Source organism: Galendromus occidentalis, unplaced genomic scaffold (genome assembly GCF_000255335.2).
Source record: "Galendromus occidentalis unplaced genomic scaffold, Mocc_1.1 scf7180000077466, whole genome shotgun sequence".
Classification (NCBI taxonomy): domain Eukaryota; kingdom Metazoa; phylum Arthropoda; class Arachnida; order Mesostigmata; family Phytoseiidae; genus Galendromus; species Galendromus occidentalis.
In genome coordinates, this window is record NW_003805454.1 from 646,152 (window position 1) to 653,250 (window position 7,099).

Genomic DNA, 7,099 nt, shown 5'->3' on the forward strand with positions numbered 1-7,099 from the left:
CGGACACCGTGGGGATCCTCTCCTGAGCCATTTTCTTTGCTAAGAACGATATGAGCTAAAGAAGTTCAAGGTGTACTGAAACTGTACGGTGATTCTTATCAAAGCGCTTCGACGACTTTGGCCATTCTGGTGCTTTCCCGCTAATTGCAAGGGACAGCCTTGAGGAGAAATCGTGAACGACGCGACAGCGCAGCAGAAGCTTAGCTTTCGCGCTCCGGGGCTTTCTCCACGACTCGACGCAGACCTTGCGCTGCTCCGCGTGAAAAGCGTGCGTCGATCGCTCAACTTCTTTCTGAGACGCTCCCTGTCCTGTTCCGGAGCCGGATCTCTTTCGACTGAATCTTCGGAGGATCTGCTTGGTTTGCTAGACCATTTGCCTGCTCAAAGAAAAACGTCAAGACGTTTCCTGCGTTTCCACGCGTCTGAATAATCCGCATGCGATCGGCCTGGGGAATGTCGGAATTCCATGGAACAATGTCGAGTTGTCATGGAGATTGACAATAGTTCAGGAGTCGATCCGTAACGCGATGTTGTCGGATTGATTGTTTATGTTTCGGCGGCTCTGGCAACGCAGGCAGACGGCTAGATTCTTCTCTGCGCATCATCTGGTCGACATGCCCCTACGGGAAGAGGAAAACCCCACTATTATGATTTGTTTTTCGTGTCTGTTCCGCTTGCATTGAATCGCGTTTTTCTCCTGGTAGCGTGTCATCCCGTCTGGAGTATCTCGAGCAGATCTTCACGCGATTCCAATATGAGTGGAGCCCTTCGGAGGAAAATAAGACTCTCGCCTCGAACGAGATCGAGGCTGAAGATTCAGGCACTCAGCCCGAGTCAATTATTCGTCGTGGAAAATTAGGGAAATCCTTCTAGTCTCATTGTGGCAAGCGCACTTCACTAGTTGAGGTTCTGAGCCTCGATGGAGAATGAACACACAAGAATTGAACTTGTAGAATTCACGTGGGGTGCGCTGCGCTAAACTATTCAGTCGTCTGGAGATATCCAGCTGGATGGGAATCTCCTGGAGATGATGAGACGATGACGTAGGAGGGATTGAACTTCCGATCGCCGCTGGTTTTGAATGAATACTCTCGGGATTTTGAACCCGGACACTGTAGTTCTCGAGGAGCGCTGAGGCTGCTCCGTTATCTTGATAACTGACGATGATCAGCCGCCGTTTCTGCCGTTGTCGCCAATGAGACCACCGCAGTGTTCTCTACACCTCTCAGCTCTCGTCCGGCTGATTGAGAAAACAGCTGACGCGAGGCAGCTGATGCTCAACGTTGGAGAAGCCAGCGCTGCGCTGGTAGACGTAGCAACGCGCGTGCACTCCCCAGTGCTTATATATTGACGTTCATAAATATAATATGAATGGGACTGCTTGTCCTGGACATGAATCGATGATTATCCGCGATATTAACAATTCTATGAGAATCACTGTTACTCGAACCCGACTCGATCTCTCTGTGAATGTTATGTGCTGATTGTATGGTGTACTGAGTGGTCGGAGTGTGTGTTCCCTGTAAACGGTGACGCGACGGATACCTCCGTCCGTGACACTCATCTCTCTTCTAGGCTTGAGAGTCTGCGTCTTCACAATTTTCTCGTTCTCTCTCTCTGTATTCCTGCTGTGGAGCTCACTGCTGAAGTATGAGCTTCTCAGAACTAGAGCTCTGACCGAGGGGAGTTTAGCAGCGCGATTGTACGGGACGATACCGTCCGACGTGCGACAGAATGTTTACGTATTCAATATCACGAATCGAAAGGAATTCCTTTCCGGCGCCAAGCCCCGTTTCGAGCAGCTTGGTCCGTATACGTTCAAGTGAGTCCAACCTCCGGTGTTGTCATTCTTCTACGACGATAGCTAAAATGGTTTTTCAATATGAGTCACGCTTTGCCTAAGACGTGTTCCATTTCCGTGTTCCATACATTACATGATGAATTTCTCCCAGTCTGACCCTGCGGAAAGAAATGTCGTGGGCAGCCGACGGCTCACTGAGCTACAAGGAGAGGCGCATCTTCATGTTCGAGCCGGAGCTGTCTACTGGGCAACTCACTGATCGGGTGCACACAGTTGACCCGGTCTATACCGTCGCCTCGTCGGTGATCGACACATTGCCAGCGTGCTTGCAGGCGTTACTGAGACCGCTCACAGAGTCGCGGAGTATGCTATTCGAGCGCACCATCGACGAGATACTATATTCGGGGTGAGCGAACAGGGGGAAAAAGATTCGTCGCCGATTCCGTGATTCCATCAAGGGGACAATTGAGTCTCACCGAAGTGTCTACCCTCCTCAGGTACTCCGACCCGCTCGCAAAGTTCGCGCATCTTTTCAAAAAAGATCTTCCCGTAATCGATAGGAAAATAGGATATCTAAGAGCTTTGAATAACAGTGATGATGGGAGCGTGACAGTGTACTCCGGCGACGCCAACACGCTCAGACAGCGGAACGAGGCTTTTCGGGTGATGGGCTAAGAGTGAGTAGCACTCGAGACACTTGCCTCATTCTTCCTTGAGCATTGTGACAGCGAAAGTGGATTCTGAATATCTAATGAGTCCTCCTCTCCCTCAGCTACATTCCTCACTACGCTGAACCCTTCAATAAGCTCTACGGCGAAAGTGAGAATCATCTTGAGGCCTTTTTCGTAGAAGCGGGCGAATTTGCCTTGTTTGAACGCTCCATAGAATCTCATCGGGCGATTCTCCTTCTCAGACGGTGAACTTTTCCCGGCTTTCGATCTGTCCGCTCCGCCCGCAGAAATTCATGTTTTCCAACCTATGTTCTGCCGGCCATGGACGCTACACTTCAACGGATCGAGTCGACCGTATGGAGTAGTGTTGGCGAAGTTCAACACTCGAGACGACATATTCTCACCGACAGGCGACGCTGAGTTCGATCGGTGAGAATGACGGATCACGGCTCTCCGCGGAAGTTTTGAGAATTGCTGATACTCATTGATTTTCAGGAGTGTGCGCCAGAACTTCAATATTGTCCCTCCCCAGTCCGGCAAGAGCGTTCACAGCTTCGTTCTCATGTATTCTAGATGTCTACAGCCACGTGGTTGGCCGATAGCAATTTTCGATATCAGTGACTGCCAGCATGGTTTCCCTGCGCTGATAAGTTTACCGCATCTCCTCCGGGCGGAAAAGTGCCTTGAGGACGTCGAGGGACTTAAACCCGACCCGAGTCTACATGATTTCGAGATGGGAATTTACGCGGCACGTATCCAGCGGAATCAGGATTTTCTCTCGGACGGAAAGGGGGGCAGTCCGTGATTCCTCCAGAATCAGAATGAATACATTATTGTTTTGAGTCTATTCGCTCGGTCTGAGCAGAGTATATACCTAGTTTAATATACATAATAGTATTGCGACGGTTCCGTTCAGGCTCCGAGTTCCCTCAGGGAGACGAATTCTGGGCACCGAGCGGCGTGGTACCTCCCGCACCTGTCTCCGCACCTCCTGCAGGTGCAGCTTTCGTTCGGTTCGTGGAAACCGTCCGTTGAGCACACGCGGTGATGGAATCCATGGGCGGCGTGGCGGCAAATGAAATGTCGGTTCGCTCTGTTCATGCTTTTCCACGTCTCGTCCTTCAGCGCTGGCGTTTCCAGGATGTCAACATCGATGTCCGATAGTTTTTCTTCCCACTTCGCGATGTTTTTCTCATACGCATCCGTTTTCGGGAGTCCAAATCGTTTTTGAAGATCTTCCGTTAGGAGCGTCGTCGGCACTATCCAGTGACTTTGTTGAGCGACTCGAAATTCGTCTCCGACAAGTCCTTCCAGATTATGCCCACTCCGAATGCCGCTGTGGGAGCAACTTTCATAGTGAACAATTGCAGGGCGGTTCTGACGGAAAGACGCTGTGGAGTACGGATAGACGACATCGCCGTGATTGCCTTCCGGCATCGTTCCTTCAGATGTTTGCCGAAAGAGTGGCCATCCGTGGGGAGGATTATCCCTATATATGGAAATTCATTCACGAACCTCAGTTCGCTGCCGTTGAGTCGTAGCTTGTCGTCTCTCGCGAGATGTCCGCCCCGGCGGAACTTCATGGCTTGTGTCTTCTCGAGATAGATGCTTAGACCCAACTCGGCAGAGCATTCGAGGAGCCTGGCGAGGCCCTGTTGGACGTGGTGGCGGCTCATTCCGTACACGACGATATCATCGGCATAGGCGATGACCTCCACCATTCTGCGAGGGCCGGCCACAGTCTCCGGTGGTCGTCGGGTCAGGGGAGAGTCGCAGATCGGCGATAAATTGTCTCCTTGGGCCAGGCCGGTCGTTTGTGCGAAGGGTGTGAGTTTCGTCACACCGTCGTCGATGGAGATGGTATTCTCCTGAAAGATTGCCTGGATGATACCGAGGAATTTCCTGGGCTCTCCTATTTCGGCCATCGTGCGAAGAACATGGTCTCGAGGGGCACTGTCAAAAGCTGCTCTGTAGTCGATGAACACAGCGTATAAGAATCTCTTGGGTTTACTGAGAGTCTTCTTGATGTCTGCAATGAGCTGCTTGCATGCTGTCGTAGAAGACTTGTCACGCCGGAAACCGTGTTGTTGTTCGGGGATCAAATTTAGATTTTCGACGAACGTCTCGAGTCGCCGCGTTAGTATGGTGGACAGAAGTTTGTAAACCGAACTTTTCTTCGCGATTTCTCGCCACGATGTTGCTGCACGGGGATCACCTTTTCCTTTAGGAATGATCGACAGGGTCGCGTTGTTCCACGCTGTGGGGATGGTTCCGCGTCTTAGGCACTCCGAGAAGAGAGCCGCCCAACAGGGCGCGAGGGTCCACGCCGCGCTCAGATGTTCGTTTCGTACTCCGTCGGGGCTCGGTGCTTTCCTGTTCGGAAGTCTTCGTATGGCTGTCATTATCTCGTCAACCGTGATTTCACTCTCCAGCCATTCTCTTTCGGTGGAGGTCCTCTCGTCCCATGCCGCCATATAATTGGGCACTTCGGTCGGAATCGTGCGGCTGTTTGCGAACATAGTTTGAAAGTGTTCAATGAGATCAGACGATTGAACCGGGCAGGAGGTTCTCTTTGGCTTTGATAGCCACTGCCACGGCTCCCTGGCTGCTTGTGTCAGCATTCGGAGCTCGCACTGCTCGAGGTATCGGTGACGCTCGATTTTGTACGTTTCTCTGCAGACTTTTTTGAAGAGGTTCACGAGGGGTTTTGCCGACGGTTCCGTCCGGAGCCAGTCTCGAAGAAGGAGTTGAGTGTCCCTGGCGAGCCGACAGGCGCTGTTGAACCAAGGTCGTCCTGGGCGTGGTCGGAGCTCGGTGGTTCACGATGTTTTGATGGATGTAAGGTGCCTGGCGAAGTGGTTGATGTCGAATTCTCTGGGCACTGGGATGACTTCGCCGGCTCGCAGAAAGAGCGCCTGGGGGTCCAGACGCGTTGACAGCTTTATAAAATGAATACGCATCTACCTGAGACCCATGTCCTTTCTTATCAAAATATGTGACGCCCTTAGCTCTCTCAATCCATTATCTGAGACCTGGTGGAATCACTCGAAGATGGAACTCAGTCTCCGGAATCTTATTTCAGCTTCTCGGTATCCCGGTCCGACCCGCGATCCGAGCTCAAATTAACGTCCGGATTCAACGAAAGTTCTCTCCTGAGCCTTGCTCTTGTCTATCCGATTCTTTGGCAAGAAATCGCAAGTTTCCTAAGCAGAAATGGAGTGCCTAGAGATTCTCGCGGAGCAGAGCTCCCTGGATCGAGCTGTGCAGTAAGGGGTCTGCGGATTAGCGTCTCATTTTTCGGGGAGGTGACTCAATATGATGCACGCTCTTCAAATTCAAGGTTCTGTCGGAGCAGGACAGCGAATATCTGAGCTCGATAATCTACTACGCCTTATCTGTACCGAGCGTATTACTATGCTTGATCCTCTTCATTATATCGAGCGCCTCGTTGCTGTTCTTAATCATTGATATTCGATCATCGATGGGGAAGCGCCACGTACGTTGCTTCAACCTTATCTAGAATATGAAATGGAATCGACGCATTTTCTTTCCCAAGAAAGAGACCATCCGGCCGTCGACCTCAGAGTAATATTTTTCATGCTTTGATTCAGGGAGCCGAAGATGACGAGCAGCCGATTTGGAGTTCCGCCGATGTTCTGGAAAATGACACGACAGAGCCTGCGCCACAACAGAATCCAGATGATCTCCGCGTCACAAGCTAGATTTAAGAATTGAACTAGTCAGGAATCCTCCGATTCCGAATCGAGCGTGTTCCCGTTTGTTATTGTCCGGGAATTCGATGGGAATCCCGCCTCCTCATCCGAACTGATCCCTCGAATCGACATCTATGAACGAGGAGCAGCCATCGTACGAGCACGCTTCTGGATTCCTGCGAATGTAAGATACTCGATCCCCGGGCGCGGGGGAGAAGCGGGCTTTTCAGTGCGGCTCGACCTCCCGCTCATTTTGCTCGTTCTTGACGTGAACCATTTCACGGTCTAGGTACTCCACTCGGTATGAGACTTGATTTGTATATGTTGTCTCTGGTCGGATTCACGCAACAACAGTTCCGTCGGAATAAATATCATGAGCGCAATGCAACTCGAGGGTCTGGGTTTTCTTTCTCCTGACTTGAGCAACTCATACATACAGTGGCGGTCAAAATAATAGAGCCACCTAAAAACTTCGTCTTCTTTTTCGGAGTCCGTAACTTTTCAAAAACTCCGCCGAATCGGACGTTTTTTTTTGAAATCGAAGAGAATTCGATGAGCTTTCCAATGAACCCGTCTATTTCGACATTTGAATGCGTTTTGAGGGACTTTCAGCCATCTCAATATCGCTTATTTTAGAAATTTTCTATCTCATTTTAAAACCCTCATAAGTCGGGACGAGGGTATCGCATCGGCTCGGTGTGGTCGGCATCTTGTAGCGCGGGAAAAGAGCTGTCGATTCGTCTATTCACTTTCAAAAATCGGTTCACCTGGAGCTGAGAAAAAGTTCGTCTGCTATGTGGAAGTAACGGTCAAAATAATAGAGCCACCCCCCCCCCCATAATAGAGCTGGAAGGCAAAAGGTCGTCTCTTTGATCCGTGCATAAGTCAAGTGGGAATGGCATGCGCATCGGAAA

The 7,099-nt window shown here is 50.8% G+C and overlaps 1 pseudogene; it reads left to right on the forward strand.

Annotated features, from left to right (window-relative positions):
• Nucleotides 1-1,470: 1,470 nt before the first annotated feature.
• On the forward strand, nucleotides 1,471-6,194 carry LOC100897258 (scavenger receptor class B member 1-like; annotated as a pseudogene).
• Nucleotides 6,195-7,099: the final 905 nt, after the last annotated feature.